Raw genomic sequence first — 25,314 nt, forward strand, 5'->3', positions numbered from 1 at the left:
CTAGCGCAAACAGAACATGTTTGTGCATAGCTGCAAACCTCGCTAACCAGTGCAACGTCGGGCAACGTCGAGCAACGCTGAGCAACGTCAGGCAAAGTTGAGCAAAGTCAGCTAAACACGGCCACACATCCTTCACTGTACCGTAACCATTGATGTCTGGCCAGTAGGAAAATAAATAACAGTGACAGGGCTCGAACTCGGGATACTGTATACTATAGGCACAGTACATAACCACTAAGCCATGACAGCATTTCATAACCATGAACTTTCAACAGACACATATCTATCAAAGGAATATTAAACATTGCTAACATCAGCTAAGTAGGTATGCCTGCAGCTGAGTTTTTTCCAAACTGGCCAATCACAAATAAGTGTGGAAAATGAGGCATATGTAAGCTCCACAGGTGGGAATACTTGCCATAACTGGTTGTAGCTTTCTTCTGCAGTCAGCATGGCTGAGATTGGAGAAGGCACTCGATTTCGAGTGCAACATTGGGGCACTGAGGAAACCAAAGTAATGGTTTGGCTCCTTGTCCACAATCACGAGGAAAGACTCCTGTGGGGCCAGTACCAGGGCACCCAATACAAAACGGAGGTCTGGAACTGTCTAGCTTGTGATCATACCAGTGCCACTGGCGTTCCTCGGACTGGTGAGTAGGTCAAGCACCATTACTCTGACCTGAAGCGACGCAAGGAGGATCAACTGGACCAGTGGATCCAGGAGGCCCATGGGATGGCAAATGCCCCAGTATTGAGTAAGTAGCCATTGTATTAAGTATTTAAGAATTGCTATTCTTGTCTGTACTATGGATAGGTATGTCTCATTATCACTGCATTTACTTCACAGCTGCAGGTGTCCGGGCTATGAATCAGCAAGCCCATGAAGTTAGGCTGCAAAGGCTGCATCACCAGGCAGGTTAGTAATTATTCTGCATGTACTGTTATATAAAATAAATGAGAGAGCCTCCAAAAAAGTGTTTTAACCCAATAAATAAAGGTATAATAATTATTTAATAAATGTATAATTCCTGGAGTGTGTCTGTGTGATTTTCTTTGATATGTTGTTGTATTGTTGCATTTTTCAAATAGTACTGTTGTATTAAGCAGTGTTAGTTAACCCACACTTGGGTAGGCCCATATAAAGTGGATGAAGGGAGTTCCAGTAGCTTTCATGCATATTTACAGCCCTTAACTGTTGGTTCATGCCCAGCATGTACCGGTTAATCTGGCACATGAGTAGCTTGGTATTGTGTTCCCCAGAAATGTCAGTGTGCTGCCAGAAATGTAGGGAGCTGTTAACATATAACTGGTAATTTCACCTGAACATATCTAGATAATTATATGAAAGTAGAGCTGTCAGTGTACCATCACAGCAGTAGGGTGTGTGAGCAACTCTCAAAATATGTAGCAGTAACATCTGCATCCTGGACAGTTTGTATGTCAGATACAGCTCATGTATATAATGATCTAGCAAAATCCAATTGCACAATAGAAGGACATTGAGTAGTGTAATAATACATGTAAGGAACATATAACTGCAGTTAATAGGAATGTAGTGTAAACTAGAACGATATATAAGTTGTTAAATGAGCTATCTTTTCCACCCTACTGTACGTGCATAAAAAATGCAATTCCACACCTCAACAGGTATGTCTAATCTCAAAACATTTGTTGGGACATATGTCCTTTTGGTTTATAAATATTTGTATACATTTCTATGCATGTGCCCTGTTCAAATACCACAATATTGGTGGCCTGTTGCCATCAATTAAACCTGCATGCTGTTGTAATGTCCACTATTGTTCTATATATGCATGTGTTATGCTTGCTTTTCAACTGTTGAAACTCTGGTGTGTTGGGTTAATGGGAATACTTCTGCATGCTGTTATAACTAACTGGGAATGCTGTTGACTGTTACTAACCCATATCTTTATTAAATTCTCCAAAATATAGTTTGTATGGGAAGGCCAGTCCCAGCGGACCCACCTGTCCCACCTCAGCTGGCCATGGCACCAGCAGGTCTGCTGCCCAGCCTGGGACCTCCTTCATTGGCCCTGTGCCACCTTTGGGTTGAAGCTTTGCAGGTGATGGGGCTCAGCCCCCCCATGCAAGCGTGGGCAGAGGAGGGCCACCTATCACCCTTCAAACAGTCCGGGCTGTGGTGCATAGAGAGATTGAGCATTCTGTTGCAGAACCTCTACGCCAGCTTGAGGCATGAGTGGTGCAACTCCCGGGTCAGCCTGCCCCTCCTACATAGCCTCCAGCACAGCAACCCTCTGGGCTGTGAAGGTGCAGTGGTGACTGCCCATGGTTGGGGATCTCAGTTCAACTGTTACCATCTGTGGGCTCATGGGCTTGCGATTTCCAAACATCCCTCCCCGTCAATGGTGTTCACCCACCACATGTCATATTCTGCCCCATATGCATCTTGTCTGTCTTGTCTGTTTATCTCCCCAACCTACCTCCCCAAATATGCCTACTTCCCCTACCCCACATTCCACTCTCTCCTGAAAAAAAGGGCAATCTGCTCCCAAAAAAAAAAATACGCCCCATACATAGCTGCCCATTTTGCACACATGTCCCCTGGACACATAAAATGTAATTTAATTGGCATTACAAAATACTTTGTTGTCCTCACCCTTCTCTCAGGGGTTGAAGGTTTCATATTTACCTCCAAATGTATTCCATATCCACAGCTGTTGCTGTTAAAGAAATGGGCAGCTATGGACCTTCCCTACACCCGTCCTGCACATCCCGAGCTATTTTCCCTACTGTCTTTCCCACTTTGTGCCCCTTTTTTACCACTTTCCTATCTCCCCATTTTCTTTTCTTTCAAAGAAATGAGCGCGGGGGTTAGCAGGAGTAAGCACTATTAAGCAGTAGTTAGCGGATTTGCGCAAGTGTGCTCGTGTTTGCATTTAGCCAAGCATTGCTAAGCATTGCACAAACCCACGCAAACCCACTTACAACTGCTTAAAAGTGCCTTAGTCACTCTGTATGTGAGGGCCCTTGTTCTGCTCAGCAGCAAAATAAAACACCGCTGTTAGTCTCGAACCCGGGACCTTGTACACACTACACTGCATAAAGTACTACTAAGCCATGGTAGATATACAACAAGTTGGTGCTGAAATAAATATATCATGTATCAGAATGAGTGAATGTAAAGGAAAAATAGGAATGCCATACCACACAACTTGTTCTGTGGATCTTTACCAACAGTTGTTGTGGGATTACATTACATGACTGTGATAAGAGAAGCAGCCATTCTAGCAGGAAATAACATTACACCATCACTTTACAAACCCCACACAGTATCCCAGCAGGACAAACACTGGCATATCTGTTTAGGGCAGAGGCCATACCTCCCAACTGTCCCTAATTTTCAGGGATATCCCTGATTTTGAAACAAAATTTAGCTCTGTCCCTCTGAATCCCTCTGAAAACTACTGACTTTGGCCAGAAAGGTGGTGAATTACACGTAATAACTAATGACAATAACTAAGAGTTAGACACTTCTTTTACTTCAGAAAAGGTGTATTGATCCATATGCTCTGGTTCCCTCAAAGTCTCAACTTAATGGCACTAATATTTTAAAGGTGTCCCTGACTTTTTCTCTACTTTTCTCTGAGTTTGTTCAGATATGTACATGAGTGTTTGAGAGGTCTGGCAGAGGCAGAAACACAGAGGCATAGCAGCCTTTCTGCTGTTACACACTGTCCAAATAGCTTTGGAAGGAGTTCCAAAAGCATACCCTTATGTAGGAATACAACACTGAAATACAAAAGGATGTAGCCACGTACTGGTAGCAACCAACTGTAACAATGCCATTGCTCTAGTGCTGAAAAGACCTGTGTGGTGCTCAGACAAATAATAACAGGCTAATCTCTGGCTACCATGTGGATAGGTCAACAGTTGGGAGTTACGCAGATTACTTGCCTTGATAAACTAACATGTACACAGCGACCCTGTAAGTCCAGCAAGATAAAATTCACACAATAATACATACACTCTATGTACTTCTGCACCCCTACCCAAATGTAGAATATACCTGTGTGTGCAGGGTCTACCAAGGATGTAGGTAAGCATACTCACTGTACTGAAATGTGTCCAGTTTTCTTGAGCAGCTTGTGCTAATGTCAACACTAAAAAAGTACAAACTGTTTAGAACTGAGTAAATGAATATTCACAGTATAGCAGTTCTCAAACAATTCTTGTGCCAAAGAAATACATCTCAATAACTAGCTTTGTATGGCAGTTAATTGTAAAATTTGAAAACAAAGTACATCCTCCCATGTATATTGTGTTAGCATTTTGAGGGGTGAGTACATTTCTACATTGACAAGTGTGTACTGGAAGCAGCAACATTTAGGTCTGAGTACAAAAATGTAAATCACTGGCTACACCCCTGGCTTCTGATATAAGAACTATACCTACCTTCTGTCTTAAACAATGATGTCCGCAGCAAACAAGGATGAGTCTCCATCTTGGAAAGCTGAAAGGGCCACGTCTACCTGAGTTAGCAATTTATAGTACTGGGTTGCTATGACAGTGATTACTGCAATTACTACACAGCAGGCTGCATGCAATTAGCAAATGGTGGCCACTAATTGGTGCAGAGGCCATCACATGCTCATGTGCAAATACCTACAAAAGCAGGCTGCAATCGCTGCCAACAAACTCAATCACTTTATTGCAGAGACTGACAGAGAGAGAGAGAGAGACAGACAGAGAAAAGGAAAAAGAAAAAGAAATAATATCAAATCATACAAAGGAAAGGTGTGTGACACATATGTATTTACTGGCATGTAGTAGATGTTTTTGAAGAGTAGTCTACATAATGTGAACCATTCATATGTGGTAGCTGTACTTATCTATGCATAGATGTCCTGCTTAACTACTGTTATGGACAATACAGTGTGTACCTGTGGGCAGTGGGACATACCTGTGAAATGTGTAATGTTAAATGTCAAAATTCTGATCCATGTTATCTGTGTTCTGTACAGTACTGTGGCCAATGGCTGTTGGGGGGATTAGTGCTGCCATTATATAAATATGGGTGTGACAGAGCAACACATGCATGATAGTCATATTAAAGTGTAGCTTAGCATTGGCAACTGCTGTAGCAGTCTAGTATGCTTATCTAGCATTTGTAGCTATATATACCCCCTCTAATGTTAGTGTGTATTCACATGTGACACCTGTTTGTGTTGCAGTAAGGCCCAACAGTTCAGCTGTGAGGTCCAATGATTTACAACAGTGTGGACCTTGTGTGTTTATGCCACACACATACGGAGAAATATATATATGTGTCATATATATTCACATCCGTATATGTGCATAGAGCAGGGGACATATTGCAACTGTTTGTGAAGGGTAGAGATATATATGTTGGTGAAGGTTAGTATGCGCATATTTGTATGTAGGTTTTAGTGTGTGATGAACAAGACAGCATACAGTGCTGGTATGACATGTGGTGGTTAAACAGTGTGGGTGGTTTTTCAGTTTGCAATGTTAAAGCCAGTGAGGCCTGCTAAAGCTGCCTGGGCTGTGAACACTTTCAATACATTTATCACAAGACTGTGCAGTATTATTACATTACTGTACCCCTCACATCCTTTGTATAACTGATATTCCCACTATGAAAGGTGAAATGTATATGTGCCTACATATATATGTATATGTACACCAATGGATGTGTATATGTATATATATATATATACTCATACACACCTACATCTACTTGTTGCAATAGATTCTCTGTACTGATGACTGTGATGGTCAATGTGTTTGTGAATACAGCAAATATATGTATTTGTGGGATAGCTTAGTGGGAAACTGTTTATGTCATGGTATTATGGGTCCATGCTTTGATCCCAGCAAAAGCTGTGTATTCTGTTGCTAGGCAGAAAAAGTGCTATGGCATATAGTGTGATTAAGTCCCGTGGTTTTAACTGGGGTGTGTCATTGGAGGCTAAAGCACTACATCTATGATTATTGATTGGTACTGTTGTTGAATCCAAATTTGGTGTGTACTGTAGTACTACTTGAAGCTCTGGGCCTGTACAGCAAAGTATGGTGTATGTCCACATTGCTTGCATCCACTGTTTTGTGTGGTCCCTGTATTCATCACAGATTACATTCCCCAAGATTAATGTTTTGTAAGTACTGACACACATTACAGTATAATACACACATAAAGCTTATCTGAATTGCCATACCTTTGTGTCCTGTAATTATGTCTGATGTGTGTGTAGGTATGTCTGTAACATGTCCTCTGTCATATGTGTGGTAAAACATATAACTGCGTATCTAGCAACATTTATAGTGGACTACAGAAGTATGTGACCTATATTCCCAATTGTGCACATATTTTGGCCACGGGTTTGCCATTAACAAGTTGTGTGGTATAATAGTGATACATTTACTGGACCTTACACTCATTGTGATGGATGACATATTTCATTACACATCAGCTTGATGTATATCTGCTGTGGCTAGGTGGTGCATTGTGTTGCATAAAGTGTGCCAGGTACTCTTGTATAGTCTTATATAGTGATTTTATTTTGTTGCTGTGCAGAACATGGTTCATTAGATAGAATGAGCCAGGCACTTTCAAGCAGTTGTGGGGTGAGCAGTGATAAGTGGTAGTTAAAGTGTTTCACTCTCAGTTAGCTAATAGGTTGCTATATATGGCAGTTCAGTGATATCTGTACTTTATAATGTGAAATGTGCCAATGACTTGCTCAGACATATTTTTTTCTTTATGAGTTCCAGGGATCATGGCACATTACAGAAATCCCAGCTATAGTAGTGCTGAAGATGAGATCATTACTAGCTGTATGATTCAGCACTACAGTCTAATGTTCTCACGAACCAGCCAGAACCAGCAGGAGCATACTGTAATGTGGCAAGATGTTGTCCAGAGGGTAAATGAGGTAGGCCTGCATAACTGGACATAGGAACAGGTACGCCACCACTGCAGGGATCTACTCAGACATGACTGTCAGCGTGGTTCTGATGTGCGGAGACAACAGCTTGCAACAGGAAGTGGTGTTAATATCCATCCCCCCTCACCAGAGTGGAGGAGCTGCGCCTGAGCCTCGTGGCACCTGCCCAAAAACAACAGCAGCAGACATACACCATGATGGAGTTTGGAGCCACCCAACAACCACACATGGAGCATGCAGGTAACATGGCATATCTGTAGACTACTGTTATCTGTAATGGTAGATCATGCATATGTGAGATGTGGAGTGTGTAGTTAGAAGATGTGGAGCCTGTTGTTGTGCAATACTGATCATTTGGAATATAATCTGTAGGCTTGTGAATGTAAATTGTTATTCTACTGTAAGATTGCAAACACACAGTAGCAATGCCACAGTTGTGGCCACTGACAAACTGTCTCATCTCTGTGTAGGTCCCTCTGCGGTGACATCAAGGCAGCGGAGAGATGCTGGTGAGTGTGTTCTACATTTATTATTGTAAATAAAAAGTGCATGTCATAGTTAAGGTGTAGGCCATGTGCACATGTAACACACCTACCCATAATGCATGCTGTGCATGTTTGGTGTAAGACTACACACATCCCACTAATGTAATTTGCTGCCTCAAACACATTCAATACCCACATCATCTCAAAGAAATGTGGCTACACTGTAGTGACCATTGGATAGGCAAAGTCGATACTCAACATGCACATAACATACACAACTATGTCATACACAGAGCATTTTAACATGCTACACATAAAGGATTCACAAACCCTCTGTAAAGACACACTCCAGTATCCAAAATCTCATCCACACATTACACATAATATACCTCAGGGGTAGAGCCTATCATGGGGCATTTCAACACTCTGCATTCATGTCAGGGAATGCTCCTTATTGGCCTCCTTACAAACCCATGTAACAACTGGTTGTGAAATGGTGAATGTAACCAAGGTAATACAGTTCTGGTACAGCATGATTAGTGCTGGTTTGGGAAACATTTGTAGCCTTGAGTGACCACATGATGCTTCATGATGATGGCCTATGGTACTATACCCCATCCAGTTATTGTAACTACAGTACTACACATAGCTTTCATTGCTATACACCTCAATGTTATGTGTGTGCAAACATATGCACCTCTAAGCAATATGCATACCAATCACCATTTGCACAACTGACACATATATGTCTTGTGATGCTATTGAGTGGCTAGGTCATATGATATACATTGGGTATGTGTGATGTTTAAATATGCAGTTGTGCTTTAGCATGCCATGTCATGGATGACACTGGCATGTCCACAATATGATCTGCACTCACCATAACTACTGTACATTGAGTATGTGGACGAATGGTATTCCATCAATTATACATGCACCACTGATGATGTTGTGTGAATACTGATCATGCATGTGCTAAAACTGTGTCCACAATTATTTGCTAAAGACACTGAGGCTGTAATCAGCACTGGATACCCATCTGACACACAGATACACATCCAGCCATGGTATGTAGACCTGTGAGTTATGGTGCACTGTACATTACAGAGTTTTGAATACTTGCACAGCAATGTTGTGTCCATGTATGCATTGCCTTCCAGGGGGAGGCCAATCACCTAATAACAAAACACATGCATCAAAGCCATGCATACTGTTAGTAACAAGGACTGTCTACACTTGCACTGCATGCTGTTGAGCAACACATGTCCTGCATGCTGACATGTGTGATATGACTGTTTTGCTTGTGATACTGTACCCCACCATCATCTGCTATTGTGTATGTTCTGAGACTGCTGGTCATGTGTGTGTGTGTATGTGTGTGTGTGTGTGTGTGTGTGTGTGTGTGTGTGTGTGTGTGTGTGTGTGTGTGTGTGTGTGTGTCTGCTTTAGGGAGGTGTGTATTTGTGTGTGTGCATGTGTGCACGTGTGCACGTGTGCGTGTGTGCATGTGCATGTGTGCATGTGCATGGGTGCATGTATGCATGTGTGCATGTGCATGTGTGCATGTGCACATGTGAGCATGTGTGCATGAGTGCATGTGCACGTGTGCATGTGTGCATGTGCACATGTGTGCATTTATGCATGTGTGTATGTGGTCTGTCATCATGTTCAAGTCTTAACGTGTGTTTCCTGTTTTCCTTTCACAGGTGCTGAGGTGGGGCTGGTTTAGTACAGCAGGGAACCTGATGTCACTGAGACAGACAGTGATCATGAGGATACGTGTGTTGAGGCACAGACAGGTTTGTCAGGGTCTGTTGTTGGGCCACCAATTGACAGTACACAAGTCCCCACCCGATCCATGCACACAGTCATGCTGCCTGTACATTCATGATCACCATTGCCCTGAGCTGAGGGACAGTGTATGGTTGGCACTGGCCAGGACAGTGTGGTATCTATGGCACATGTATCAGGACACAGCAGCCATAGCCAGATGTCTGGAATGGTGCCACATAGGCAGACGCCCAGGGGTTTTCTTCAGAGCACTGCTGGTCATCATGCCCCTGGCAGACTTGCCACAACTCTTTCAACCACACACATGTTGCAGACTGTCATGGTGGCACAGGCACGAATGGAGCAGTACACCAGACAGGGACTAAGGGCACAGAGGACTCATAATACCTCTGTAAATGACAGTATCTGTGACCCAGCAGGTGCCATACGTAATTACACTGAGGTCATTGATAGACGGGGTGAGACATTGGATGTCCTACACATTGTCATGTCCATGTGTCAGAACAGTGTGGGATGGTTGAGACGTCGATGTGGACGTATGCCAGCAACATCAGCAGCTGGAGGCCACCGTGGATGTCCAGCAAGTCACAGCCACTTCTGTAGTGCCAGTACCAGCCCAGCAATTTTGGGGCTGTGTTGTCCATAGATTGTCCTAGAAGACCACGTGCACATGGCTCTGGCCAGTCCCAGCAGTGACCTGGATCCAGTGGACATATGTCAACCTCTGAGGATAGTACCCAGTCTGGATGAGTACCTGATACTGTCTGTAGCACCACTGCCAGGCACAGGTTCCGTATCCGTGGCCAGAGACGGTGATCTGTAAAGCCTGCCAGGTACAGTCTGTAGCTGTCCCACAAATCCCTGTATATGGCAGCCACATGGTGGAACTGTGTGCATGCAGACACTCACGCATAAACCAGAAACCTAGGGCAAACACATACCCACACACATTACAACAACATTGGCCCATAACAGTACTCATGGCCCTCACACACACACTCACACACACATGTCGATTGTATGGCTCAGTGTAGGCATCTGGCAAACCAACAACACACCCTGTGCATATGATGAAACCTGTGCCACCTCCTGTCATCTGTAACATTGATGCAGGAACAGGCTAACATGGTGCTGATGCACAGGGTGACTTTGATAAAGTATAGCAATGGCTGAATGAGTAGCATGTTGTCAGCAGTAAAGTGTAATGATATCATTGAAGGTGTAGCTGAGCAGGCATGATGCATTAAAGCTGTAATTAACAATGCTGTATTGTTTCCACCAGTGTTTATTCCAATTGTGTTTTGTTTGCCCTTGTGCCACTTGGCTGATGTGTGTAGTTGTGTCAGCATGTGTTATACAGTGGACAGTAAGTGTGGGGTGTGTGTAGCACAGGTTTGCAGGTGCACATTTGTGAACATGGTGGAGGTGCACTGTCTGCATATACGTGCATATTGGACACATGGGCAGGGTGACATGCCCTGTATTGACCAGTGTTAACACTCCATAGTTTCTATTGGTGGTCAGTGTGCATTGTACTACACATGTTTTGGAACTTGAGTACACATGTGTGTGTATGACACAGGTTGACACTGTGCTGTGGGTGATGCAGTTGTTCCTATCTGTCATTGGTTTGCATTACTAAGGTTAACAGTGTCCCAGCTGCATAATCGTGTATTAGTGCACACTATTCCACCTACAGGGTTGCATGGACTGTGCTATCGCAAACACAAGAAATTCTCACTTATACAGTAGAAGTGCATTAGTCTCATGGACCCCTGCCATAAACTAAATATATAATAGAAGGTGTGATGTTATACCAAAAAAGAGTTACGTACCAAGAAGGGATAACCTCTTTGGTCAGTATCATTTGGAAAATTCAATCCCTCAATACACATACAAGGCAAGCTTCAAAATACAAAATGGCAACGATTCCAAAGACAGCACTAAAGCTGTCTACTGTTGTTCATAAACTGCAGGGGAAATCTCAGATTGGGTCACAGTTAATGTAAATGGTCACAAAGTACACTTATGTGACTGACATTACCAATTCCTTGTTAGACAGTTTGAATGTGGATTTCACCACCCTATCGCTATACAAGAGCCACATTTCCAGACCTGCAGAACATAATACCTGATGATTCACAGACACTCTAGTTAAAACATCTCTTTAACAAGGTCCACACCACAGTGGCAATGGTACTGGACAGTGTCCCTGGCTGTGTCATACACAAGCTGACATATGAAGTCACCACTCACCTAAACGCTCTGTCCAGATGGTGCCTCTATACAGGCTACATACATGTGGAATGACGTACGGTAATGGTGTTCACAATCCACAAGGGTTGAGCTACAATGTCTTCTTCTCCTTTCTGATGCTCCCATAAGGGGTCACCACAGTACATCATCTGTTTCCATGTCTTCCTGCCCTCTGCATCTTGCGCTGTCACACCATTCACCTGCATGTCCTCTCTCACCACAGCCATAAACCTCATCTTAGGCATTCATCTTTTCCTGTTACCTGGCGGCTTCATCCTTAGCATCTATTTCACAATATTCTCTGCATCCCTCCTCAGCACATGTACAAACCAACTTAATCCTGCCCATCTGGCATGGTCTACTAACCTTCAAACCTGGCCTGACCCTCTAATATACTTATTCTTAAACCTGTCCACCCTCATCACACTCAGTGCAAATATTAACATAAATTGATTAAGGGTAGAACTACAACAGGTCCTGGAAACTCTCATCCTATAAGCCAGGCCAATGATATCTGGAAGGCTATGGAGCACAACATTATGGAACTCATTAACAGAGACATTATGAACCTGCAAAAACACTGCACCATACCCACTTAGGTTCTCTAAAGGCCAGATCATGGCTCCTACACCTAGTAGACTTCAAGTCAGTCAACAAGGCTATAGGTGAGGGAGTGGAGGTCAACACAGCCAAGCTATAGCTCACAAGCAAATCATACCCATCCCACATACTGGTACTAGACATGACCTCAACAGACTGACCATAAACGACTGTTAGATGATGGCTTGACAACTGATGCACAGATGTAGGACACACAGTAACATTTGCAGCCTCCATGTACTATTCTATGCCAGTAACAAGTGGTATTCACCTGCACTCAGTCCTGGGACCACTCATGTTTGGCATATAGCTTTCTTAGGTACAAGCAAACACAGTAGGGATATGTCTGGCCACGTTTGATGAAAATGCATACTGTGGGCTATACTTTATTCTCCAGATGACACACACATCCTCCAAAAAGGTATCATACAGATAGATACCTGGTGTCAAACTCATGCTGTAAAGCTATAAGCCTAAGAAAGCATAGTTATCCACTTTTAGAAAACAAAGTATCCCCAGCGTACCACATAGGTAGTAACCCCCAAAATGTCGAACAGGTACTAATGTATACATAGAGCCATGTGTTAAGTCATCTCTCCTTTGATAATCACATTACCAAAGGGTTTTGGAAATCCCTCTGTGGAGCACATAAGCAATAAAGGGTTTGCATGCAGATCCACAGAGGTTGTTGCACACCTATAATGATTAGTCATCTTTGCCAGACTTTGCTTGCTTTGGAACAGGTTTCAAATAAACCTCAAGCATAAATCCTCACTCACACTCTTCAATAGAAACTGTGATGAGTGGATGTGAAATGGAAGCCATAGCAAAGGGATCACTGCAGTGGCTAAGCTTGTTACAAGCATACAGAAGTGACCTAAGGTCTGGAAAGCACCAGCATGCTCTGGCGAAGATAACACATGCATTCATGGAGAAAGCAGAGTACCCACCTATGAAATACTTGAGTTCACATGTATGTATATGGATTTGCCCCACAGCTACCTTACATGTGTAATGCACTTACAGTTGTCATTGTGATATGTCATACACTATAAAAATCAAAACCCACTCCACATTGGCCAACGGTGTTACACATCTGGAGCACAGTTAGCAAGTGCGAGATTCAAACTCTTTCCTAACTACATTATGATACTACAGCAGTACACATTTACACAATATGCTATATACATTACTGGGATTTCACATTTCCAGAGGTATATTGGTAGGATGGAGATATCACCAGACTTGACAAAGATGAGTACACCACTTTTAAGGTGTTTGAGTAGTCTCTGAAAAGATTGCTCCTCCCCAAGGAAAGACACACACACAGTTGGCAAATGCAGGATTCAAACCCCTACCTAACTACATTTTGATATTACAGCAGTATGCATTTACATGACGCGCTACAAGCATTACTGGGATTTCACCTTTTCACAGGTTTACTTGTAGGATGGTGACATCATCGGACTTGACAAAGATGAGTATACCACTTTTAAGGTGTTTGAGTAGTCTCCAGAAAGGTTGCGCCTCCCCAGGGTGGCACACATGCAGTTGGTAAGTGCAGGATACAAACCCCTACCTATCTACATTCTGATAATGCAGCAGTATACATTTACACAACATGCTATATACATTACTATGATTTCACCTTTCCACGGGTATATTTGTAGGATGGTGACATCATCGGACTTGGCAAAGATGAGTATACCACCTTTAAGGTGTTTGAGTAGTCTCCAAAACGGTTCTGCCTACCCGGGGAAATACACACACACACAGTTGGCAAGTGCATGATTCAAACCCCTACCTAATTACATTATGATACTACAATAGTACACATTTATACAACAAGCTATACACATTACTGGGATTTCACCTTTCCACAGGTATATTTGTAGGATGGTGACATCATCGGACTTGACAAAGATGAGTATACCACTTTTAAGGTGTTTGAGTAGTCTCCAAAAAGCTTGCTCCTCCCCAGGGAGACACACATACACACACAGTTGGCAAGTGCAGGATTTAAAACCCTACCTAACTACATTATGATACTACAGCAGTATACATTTACATGATGCACTATACACATTACTGGGATTTCATCTTTCCACAGGTATATTTGTAGGATGGTGACATCATCGGACTTGACAAAGTGTTTGAGTAGTCTCCAAAAAGGTTGCTTTGACCCAGGGAGACACACACAGTTGGCAAGTGCGGTGTTCTTAATCCAAACTAAGTACATCTTTACACTTCAGCAAGAAATATGGAGTTACAGGGTGCAATACAGACATTACTTGCTGACAGTTTTCACAAAGGTTTTTTTCACATTTGCTAACCTCAGCAGGCTTATCATACTAGGTGTATTATGAGTGCATTGCATGCATAGGCCATGACCATATCATATATGGGTTGATGCACCACATGCTGGCACACACAGGGTCAAACCTTGAGTAGCATCTTACCTTCACCTACATGATACTGCAATATAACAGAAAGATGATAAACGTCAACAATTGGCTGAGCTTCTGGTGTCATTCAAAGGGGATCCAGTCTCTGTCTGCCTGTGATGACATGATAGACAAGCCTTGTTGCTTCACTACAGATGGTTTGCACTTGTCACCCCTATGCTTCTGAATACTGGCCAAGGCTTGTGCTGTCCCCATATTACCTTTTTTAGGCAAGGTTCATAGGTAGGTACTAGTCTATCAGCCCTGGGGCCTATACAAGGCCAGCCAAAAAGGTACCCTGGCTTTTGCCACCCAAGAATTTTATTTTCCTGTGCCACTGTCGTGCAGAGACATAGAAGTGATCCCCAGGGTGAATTTCCTTTTTCCCATCCAATAATCAAGATTTTCCTTGAAGAGAGCTAATGAGGAGCTTTGTTTGATACAGATAGGTAGTTTATTCTGGAGTATGTGAAGTCTGTGGGACAGGAATCTATACCCCCGTCATGTTCTGTTTATCGTGGTAACAAGGTTTAGGTCCCTAGAGCGTGTAGGTTCATAGGTTCATAGGTAGGTACTAAACTATCTGCCCAAGGGCATTTATAAGCCTAGCCAGAATGTGTTGGCTTTCGCCTCCCTTTTAAATTAGTTTCCTGGGCCTCTGTCTAGCAGGGCCACTGAAGTGATCCCAGGGGTAAATTTACAATTTCCCATCCACTCATCAAGATTTCTCTTGAAGAGAATCTGCAAGGGGCTCTGCCTAACATCAACTGGGATTCTGTTCCAGAGTGAGGGAAGTCACTGGGACAGGAATCTATCCCTCCAGCATGTACTGTTTATTGCTTTGCTGAGGTTTAATTCACTGGAGCGTGTGGCTCTAAGAGATTTGTTTTTCTTGAGGTGGAGCATGTCCATTAATTCCGGGTTGGACATGGCCTTATTCATCAGGCATAGATCACATCTGAGCAGGCAGTAAGCAACCGAGTAGAGCAGGAGTTTCTTTAGTCGAGCTGCATAGGGCATCTCTTTGAGGCCCATGATCCTCTTGGTGAAGTACTTCTGTGGTCCTACCAGCTGTTGCATATGCCAATTAAGGTACACACCAAAATGAGGAATTGTACTCTATTATGGGCCTAATGAGTGATGAGTAGAGGGGCACAATGACCTCTCTTGATCTAGAGGTGAACCGTTTTGTGATTAGGTGGGCTACATAGAAGGAATAACTAACCACTTTGCCAATGTGATTATCAAAGGAGAGGTTACTATCTACCTGGGTCCCTAGGTCCCTAATTACATTTTCCGTACCTAGTGGATTACCACCTATATGGTAATTTGTGGGCACTTTGTTTTTTCCAAAGGGAATGACTATGCATTTTTTTACCATTCAGCTTGAGGCCATGGTTTTGACACCAGGTATCTGTCTCTGTAAGACCTTTCTGGAGGATGTCTGTGTCAGCCAGAGAGTCGATTATGGCCCCCAGTTTACAGTCATCTGGAAACTTGGTCAGCCATAGTCCTCCCATGCTTGCCTGTACCTCAGAGACGTATATACTGAACAGGAGGGGTCCCAGGACCGAGACCTGTGGGATGCCACTTGTGACTGGTTTAGAGTCGGACATGGCACCTGCAACTCTGACCATGTGTGTTCTATCCGTGAGCCAGTTGGCCACCCATCTCGTGACATAGGGGTTAATGTTCAAGCTGGTAAGCTTGTCTATGATGCCAGAGTGGGGAATAGTGTCAAAGGCCTTAGTGAGGTCCAGGTAGGCTGTGTGGACTACCTTCCCTTCATCTATGGCCTTGGTAACTGTTTCAAAGACGTCAACTAGGTTTAGGAGGCAGGATCTGCCTTTAACAAAGCCAAATTGGGTAGGGTCCAGTATCTGGAGGTTCCCAATGTCTCTGTTTATGAGTTCCATGATAATTCGCTCCATAGCTTTGCAGACCAGGCTGGTCAAGCTTATAGGGCAATAGTCGCCAGGTTCTGTCGTGGCACCACCTTTGTGGAGTGGGATGACTGTTGCTGTACGCCATTCTTTGGGTACATAGCCTGTGGTAAGGTTGAGTCTGAACAGTGAATGTAGGTGAGGGTTTAGTTTCTTTTGGAGCTCGTGTAAGAAGCAGCCTGGGACACCATCCAGTCCCATTGATGCTGTGTTCTTAGCTTTGGAGAGGGCTGTTTTTACCTACATGTCCATGAAGTCTGGGGCTCTGCATTCTTCTGGGATGGACATGGGCCCTTTTGGGGGTGGGGGGGTGAAGTTTGCACTGAACTTGTCCACCAGGATGTTGGCAATGTCAGTTGGTTCAGTGTATTTTTTGCCATTTTGCAGTAGCTGAAAGCATATCTGAGATTTGCCACCTAAATGTTTGATATAGCTAAAGAAGGCTTTGTGGTTATCTTTAGATTCCTTGGCAATTTTTCTTTAGAAACTGGACTTGGATTATTTTATGAGTGATCGTAGTTTCTTGCTAATAATGATCAGTGATGTCTTTCCTTTTTGGAATTTTGCTCTATCATGTGTTAGTTTCCTCCTTCTGTTGTATAGCTTATTTATGGGCAAGGACCCCCAAATTGGTTTCTTCTTTTTGGAGGTGTGAGTCTTGTTTTTAATTGGGATGGCTCGATCCATGCATTCCTGTAGATGCTCATAGAATGCACTTGTAAAGGATTCTGCAGATTGGATAGCATTATCCTGTAGCAAGGGGGCTTTGAAACTTTCCACTTCGGTCTTGAGAAGTGTGAAGTTTGCTTTTGAAAAGTTTTTCACAGTGGTTTTGTTGACTGGGGGGGAGGGGGGGTTGGGATGTGGATGTCCAGTGTGATTACTTCATGATCTGGTATTACCAGTGGGGGGTTTACCTCTGGTGTGGAACACTGATCCCCCATGTTGGTGATGATCAGGTCCAGTATGTTGTCACCTCTAGTGGGCATGATGGCCAGCTGTTCCAGGCTGTTTGAGTTTATAAACTCTAGGAAGCATTGGGCAAAGGACTTTGTACTCGAGTAATTCTCCCAGTCAGTGTTTGTGTAGTTCATACCTTCTCATATCATGGTGTTTGGTAGGACCTTTATGTTTCCCACTGTTCTCAGGAGTACTGAGTGAGGGTCCTGAGACAAGGTATGTGATCTATAGCAGGCTACGATCTGATAAGCAGCTTTGCCCAATGTTAGTTGCACTTGCATGGTCTCCAAGGCCTCGTGCTGTGCCACTAACCTGGTGGTGTGGGTATCCTTTATGAAAATTGATACACCCCTTCCTTTAGTATTTCAGTCTGGGTTTTGGGGCCGACGCTCAGAGGGATTGGGATTTCTTTAAGTGGAGCATGTCCAACAGCTCTGTGTTTGACATAGCTTTGTATGTTAGGCAGAGATCACCTCTGAGTAGGCGATATGCGACAGAGTAAAGCTGTAGTGTTTTGAGACGGTCTGTGTATGGCATGTATTTGAGGCTGCTAATCCTCTTTGTGAGGTATTTCTGCAGGCTTTCCAGTTGTTGTAGATATCTTGTGAGGTACATAACAAAAGGGGCATTGTACTCTATAATGGATCTAATGAGTGATGAGTAGAGGGGAACAATTAAATCTTTTATTCTGCATGAGACACCTTTTGTGATGAGGTGTGCCACATAGAAGGATTTTCTGACTACTGTGACAATGTGATTATCAAAGGAGAGTCTACTGTCCACCTGTGTCCCAAGGTATCTTATCACACTTTCGGTGTTAAGTATACTACCACCTATGTTGTAGTTCATGGGTACAGTGTTTTTAACAAAGGGGATGATAATGTACTTTTTGGCATTGAGCTTGAGGCCATGGCTTTGACACCAGGCATCTGTCTCAGTGAGGCCCTTTTGTAGGATGTCCACATCGTTAGTAGTCTCGATTATGGCTCCTAGTTTGCAGTCATCTGGGAACTTCATTATCCAGAGACCTTCCATGTTAACCTGTACTTCAGGGAAGTAGATACCAAACAAGACAGGACCCAGGACTGAACCCTGTGGTACTCCACTTGTCACTGGTCTGAAGTCGGACTTGGAGTTTGCTACTTTCACATTGTGGGTTGTGTCAGTCAGCCAGTTGGCAACCCATCTTGTGACATAGGGATTTATACCTAGTTTAGTGGGTTTATCCATAATTCCAGATTGGTGCCAAAAGCTGTGGCAAGATCTAGATAGGCTGTCTGAACCACCTTACTCTTGTCTACGGCTTTGGTGACTGCTTCAAAGAAGTCTGTCAGGTTTAGGAGACATGATCTACCTTTTACAAATCCAAAATGGTTGTGGTCCAGAGTTTGGAGATTACCAATGTCTTTGTTTATAAGTTCCATGATGATACTTTCCATGGCCCTGCATACCAGGCTCATCAGGCTAATGGGGCGCTAGTTCCCGGGGTCCATGGTGGCTCCCCCTTGTGTAGTGGGATAACCATCATTGTGTGCCATTCAGCAGGCACAGAGCCTGAAGTGAGGCTATGATTGAACATGGTATGTAGGTGTGATGCCAGTTCATTCTGTGGTTCATGCAGAATGCAGCCTGGGATGTAATCTGGTCCCATGGATCCTGTGTTCCTGGCTTTGGAGAGTGTTTTTTACCTGTGCAGCCATGATGACAGCAACTTTGCATTCTTCTGGTATAGAGATGTGCTCTTTCATGGGTGAGAGGGGGCTAAAGTTAGGACTGATCCTATCTGCCAGGCTGTTGGCAATATCAGTTGGGTCTGTATATTTAGTGCCATTGTGCTGTAACTCAGAGCAGATCTGAGTGTTGTCATTGAGATTCTTGACATAGCTATAGAATGCTTTGTGGTTGTCTTTAGAATCAGTGTCGACTTTGTTTTCATAACTAGCTTTGGAGGATTTTATCAGGGATTGCAGCTTCTTCCTGAGGCTGACCAGGGAGTTCCTCCACTCATGGGATTTTACCCTCTTTTGCAAACGTTTCTTCCTTCTGTTGTGCAGTTTGTTTATGGCAGAGGACCACCAGATTGGCTTCCTTTTCTTGGAGGATAGTGTCTTGGTTCTGTTTGGGATAGCATGATGCATACACTCATGTAAGTGCTTATAAAGTGCAATTGTGAAGGATTCAGTAGTCTTAACAGTATTGTCCATCTGTATGGGTGTCCTGAAGTTCAGCACTTCTGTCTTAAGAAGCATGGAGTTGGCTTTGGAGACATTTTTTAACATGGTTTCCTTAATGGGGGGTGGGTCCAGAATGTGGATATGTAGGGTAATTAGCTTATGGTCAGATGGGACCAATGAGCCGTTGACTTCAAGTGTGGAACACCAGTCACTCAGGACAAACCAAACCTCATGACCAACACAAATAACCACAAAGTTAGCTAAATGCTACTCATTGCCAGAAGTCTCAGCCTCCAGATGCACACACTCGAGGCTCATCTCAGTATGGAGAATATTGATATCTGCAGTAACCGAAACCTAGTTCAAGGCTCCAGAGAGCACACCAGCACTACCAGGATACTACTCATTCCATACCTTCCTGCATCAGAACCTGGATCATAGCACATAGGGTGGGGATGTATCCATATTCATCAAGGATACCTACACCTCTCTCTACATGCTCTGTGCAGGATATGTACCCATAGAATGTTGCACAGCAACATTCTTCACAATCCAAAGGGGGGGCAAAAAACCCCTTGGCATTCATTCTCTATGAGTCTGACTAGTCTGCTCTTTAAGGCAATGGAGGCAATCATAATGGAAGTCAACAATAAAGAAATTTGTGAACTTTCACACAGTTGAGCACACCCAGTTTGACTTCATCATATGCAGATCGCACCTCCTGAACTGGGTGGATTTCTTTGAGACCGTTACCCAGGTTACAGATGATTGAAATGAGCTCAGCACAGCCTGCCTATACCTCATTACAGTCTTTGACACCATTCCCCAGTCAGGTATCATAGATGAACTCACCAACCTGGGCATGAATATCCATACATCACAAGATGGATTGCAAACTGGCTCACAGATAGATTCCACAAACTAAGAGTTGCTGGCTACATGTCAGACTCTACACCAGTAACAACTGGTGGCCCCAAGGGTTCAGTCCTGGGGTTCCTCCTGTTTGGTATAGACTTCTCAAATGTACATGCCAACACAGGAGGGTTGTGGTTGACTAAGTTTGCTGGGAACTGTAAAGTGTTTTCCATAATAGATTCCCCAGATGACACAAATATTCTCCAGAAGGGACTCTATGAGACAGATGTGTGGTGTCAGAATCATGACCTCAAGCTCAATGCGGAGGAATGCATAGTGATCCCCTTTGGTGAAAACAAAGTACACACAAACTACCACATAGGTGTTACCCCCTTAAAACTGACAAGGTAATAAGGGACACAAGTAGATAGTCATCTTTCCTTTGACAACCATGTTGCCAAAGTGATTGGGAAATCCTATGTGGCCCACTTAATCAACAAAGGGTTTGCATCAGGATCCGAAGAGGTAGTGGTGGCCCTCTACTCTTAAGTCATCAGACCCATCATTGATTACAATGCACCATTTTGGATGCACTCGACTATGCATATCCAGCAGCTGTAGAGACCACAGAGGTACCTCACCATGAGGATTACTGACCTCAAACAGTTGTGTTATGCAACACAACTGGTAAAACTAAATCTGTTCTTCATTGCGTACCGCCTACTCAGAGGCACACTCTACCTAACATACAGAGCCATGTCCAACACATAACTGCTGAGCATGCTCCATCTACAGATAACAAAATTGAGTCACCCTACACACTCCAGGGATATGAACCTCATCACAACAATGAATACAATATGCTGGTGGGATATAGTACCATCCCAGACACTTGCCATACTGTGGAACAGAGTCACAATGTACATCAGACAGTGCCCCTCATTGACACTCTTCAATAGGAACCTTGATGAGTGGATGGGAAACAGACAATTCACGCCAGGCATCACATCAGCAGCCCCACTAGAAAGGGGCTTAGGGTATTAACTATTAGAATGAGGGCTTGGGAGACTACCCAATGGGGTGGTGAAAGCAGCACAACTTGTCTAGGCTAACATATGCCTTATTGAAGATAGGCTCATGTAGTAGACTATGTGACAGGTACATGTCTACAGATAGTAGATATGTACTTCATTGTACTATCATGTTGTACAGCAGGCACATGGACCACATACACTGTGATGCTTACAGATATTGGTGGCTATGTGCACTGGGTGAGATATGCACCTCATGTCTTTTGTGCCATTGGGATGTGTTCTGGGTGGGACAGACCTGGATGGCTCCCTGTCATGGTCACCCTCTTACACACATCTCTGCCCATCCATCTTTGGCTTATTATACGGTGTTCCCCCTATATATATATATATATATATATATATATATATATATATATATATATATATATATATATATATATATATATATAGGTACAGGTACATAGGTAGGTAATAGGCTATCTGCCTGAAGGCATATATTAGTATGGCCAGAGTGTGCAGCTATCACCACCCATGGAGTTAGTTCCCTCTGTGTAGTAGAGCTGGTGAAGTGATCCATGGTGTGACAGTTCAGTTTCACATACACTCATCAAGGCTCCTCTGGAAGAGTGTCAGTGAGGGACTCAGCTTAATGTAGGTTGGGAGGGAGCCTGTTTCAAAGAAAGGGAAGTCTGTGAGTTAGTAATGTATCCCTCAAACATGTTCTACTTATTGTTGTGATGATGATTCCCCTAGAGGATATGGCACAGTGAGCTTGGGGTTACTTCAGGTAGCACATGTACATCCATTCTGCATTGGACATGGACGTGTCTGTTGGGCAGAGATCACCTGAGTAGACAGTATGCAACAGAGTACAGATTGAGTTAAATTCAGTCTTGTTGCATTGGGCAACTGCTTGAGGCCAGTAATGCTCTTGTTGAGGTACATCAGTGGTCTTTCCAGCTGCTGAAGGTGCCTAGTCAGATTCATCACAAGTGTGTTGTGGTACTCTATGATGGGTCTGATGACTGATGAGTAGAGGGAACCTCCTTTGACCTACATGCAAAGACCTTGGCAGTTTGTGGGAATATATAGCATAATTTTCTAACCACTTTGTGAATGTGTTTCTGGAAGCAGTGATGACTATCCACATGTGTCCATAGATCCCTTATTATTACCTCCATATTTAGGGTGTTGGCACCTATGTGGTATTTGTATGACTGTAGCTCGAGCCCATACGTTTGACACCACATCTGTCTGACTGAGACCCTTTTTAAGGATGTCTCTGTTGTCCCAAGCATCGATTATGACAACCTTTTTGCAGTCATCCACAAACCTTGCTAAACATAGCCCTCGTGTTTGACTGTATTTCTGAAAAGTATACACCAGACAGGAGGGGTCCCAGGACTGAGCCATGGAGGACAGCAGTTGTTACCAGCTTGAACAGGAGACCACAATTCTTACCTTGTGGGATCTCTCTGTGCCCCAGTTGGCAATCCACCAGATGACATACGTGTTTATGCACAGGTTGTTGATTTTGTGGATACAACATGTATGTGGGATATTGGAAGAGGGATTTTCAAGGTCTATGTAGGTCATGTGTAGCTCATTTCATTGATGCATGTCCTGGGTGACTGCCTTGAAAACTGTCTAGCTGGTTTAGGAACCATGATCTGCCTCTGACCAAACCAAAATGGGTAGGGTTTTGTATGCTCTCAATAGCTCTGTTTATGAGTTCCATAATGATGGACTCCATGGCTTTGCACATCAGGCTTATTAGGCTTATAAGACAATAGTACACATGGTCTGTTGTGCACCAATACTCATGGAGTGTTCCAAATGTTGCTGTAACCCATTCAACAGTTTCATATCCTGTACACACGGTGAGTCTCAACAGACTGTTCAGGTGCAGGGTCAGTCTTTTTTGGAGTTCACATATGACAAAGCCAGGGAAACCATGTTATCCCATACACGCCATGTTTTTAGGTTTGGAAAGAGCTGTTAACCATTCTAAATGTGATTTCTGGGTTTTCACAATCTCCAGGTATGATAATGGGCCCTTTTGTCAGTGAGAAGGGGGTAAACATGTATGAACCTGTCTGACAAAATGTTGGCAATGTCAGTCATGTACATGTATTCATTTACAGTCTGCACTGACCTGACTCAGAACATATATGAGTTTACATTGATATTTATGACATAGCGAAAGAAAGTTTCATGGTTCTCTATGGATTCTTTGCCATGGCTCGGATAATGTTAGGAGTGCTCATTGTTTCTTGATGGTACTGATCGGAGTATTATTGATCTTCTTTGGTTTTTCACTTTCTTTGAACAACTTAAGTACCTGAAGTACATAGTCTGATTATGACAGGTGTCCAATATATTATATGGGTCTGTTTTCATATCAGTGTGTGCACAAGGCAGGATTGGTGAATAGTGACAAGTGTCTGGAGTAAGAACTGCAACTACCAGATATGTGTGGCCCACTGCTGTACTCAGACATGGCCTAAGTGTGTGAACATGCCCAGTATGAGCATATATACTATATGTGTGTGAAAATTAAGTTGTTTTTTACTTCAGGGCTCACCTTTGTGTTGTACATCGACAGGAAGCACAGTGTGCCTGCAGGCTTCCATGAGTCATTCTACATACAGTGGGGACAGCTATTATTTGTACATTTCTACCCAGGGGGCCACACTTGATTGTTACTGTGGGTGTACATAGGATGAAGGGTTGACCTGACACTTATACACATTTGCTAGGCCTGCACTGCTATGTCAGGTACTCCATTCAGTTTGTACTGTTGCCTATTGTACTGGCTTGAAGAATACCACTACACTACAGACCTTAGCTTCTAATTACATGCATATTAGTTTGTGACTTCATAGCCTACCCAACCCACATCACGCAGCCTGGCCTGATGTTATCTGTCTGCATAGGCCTGGGGGGAGGTTACTCATATGCCTCTTCAGAGGGCATGATACAGCATTTGTTTGCGTTTGCATTTGTCTACATTTGTCCTGCTGGCTGTGACTGTTAGGTATGTGACCTCCCCAACTGGTATGTGTGAGTGAGTTAAGTTGTGTCTGTGCCAGTGAAATGCTCTAATGGCTTAGTGGTTCAGTACTGTGACTATAGTGCACAGTGTACTGAATTCAAGCCCTGTCATTGCTTTTTATTTTCCTGCTGGGCAGACCAGACTGCTTAAGGAACAGTAAAGCAGGTGTGAGTGTGTTTACCCGACTTTGCACAACTTTGCCCGACCTTGCCCGACTTTGCCCGACTTTGCCCAACATTGCCCAACATTGTTCAACGTTGCCCGACATTGCGCTGGTTAGCGCGGTGCACAGCTATGTGCAATTGTATTTAAATATGCTCAGTACTGGTAAAATGTGCATAGCAATGCTTTATATTGCTTAAAATAGGGCACTCATGCCTCAGGTGGTGCTGCAGGGCTGCCTATGTCGGATGCACATAGTACACTCCCTATACATGTTTGAAAACAGGTAGTGTAAAGTTAGGCATCCCTTTTACTGTATGTGTGAATCAGAGAGTGGTGTCCTTTCCTGGGTTCCTACTGAGTCAGTGTATGTGTTATGCGTTGCCTCTTGGCCAAGGCCAGGACATACTGGGCATGCCTCCTTCTGCCTGCTGGGGCAGGCTCAGGTTGTTCCTCCCCCAAGTCACGCTGTGCCTGTGCAGGCCCTGGCAATGGTGGGAGGCTGTTTGGCCCTGCCCCATGCTCTTCCTGCTGCAGCTGTTTTTGCAGGATCATATTGTGTAGCATGGCACATACCATGACAATTTGGGTACATGTAGTTGGTGAGT

This window comes from Protopterus annectens, chromosome 2.part0 (assembly GCF_019279795.1).
Source record: "Protopterus annectens isolate FY-2018-M chromosome 2.part0, PAN1.0, whole genome shotgun sequence".
NCBI lineage: Eukaryota > Metazoa > Chordata > Ceratodontiformes > Protopteridae > Protopterus > Protopterus annectens.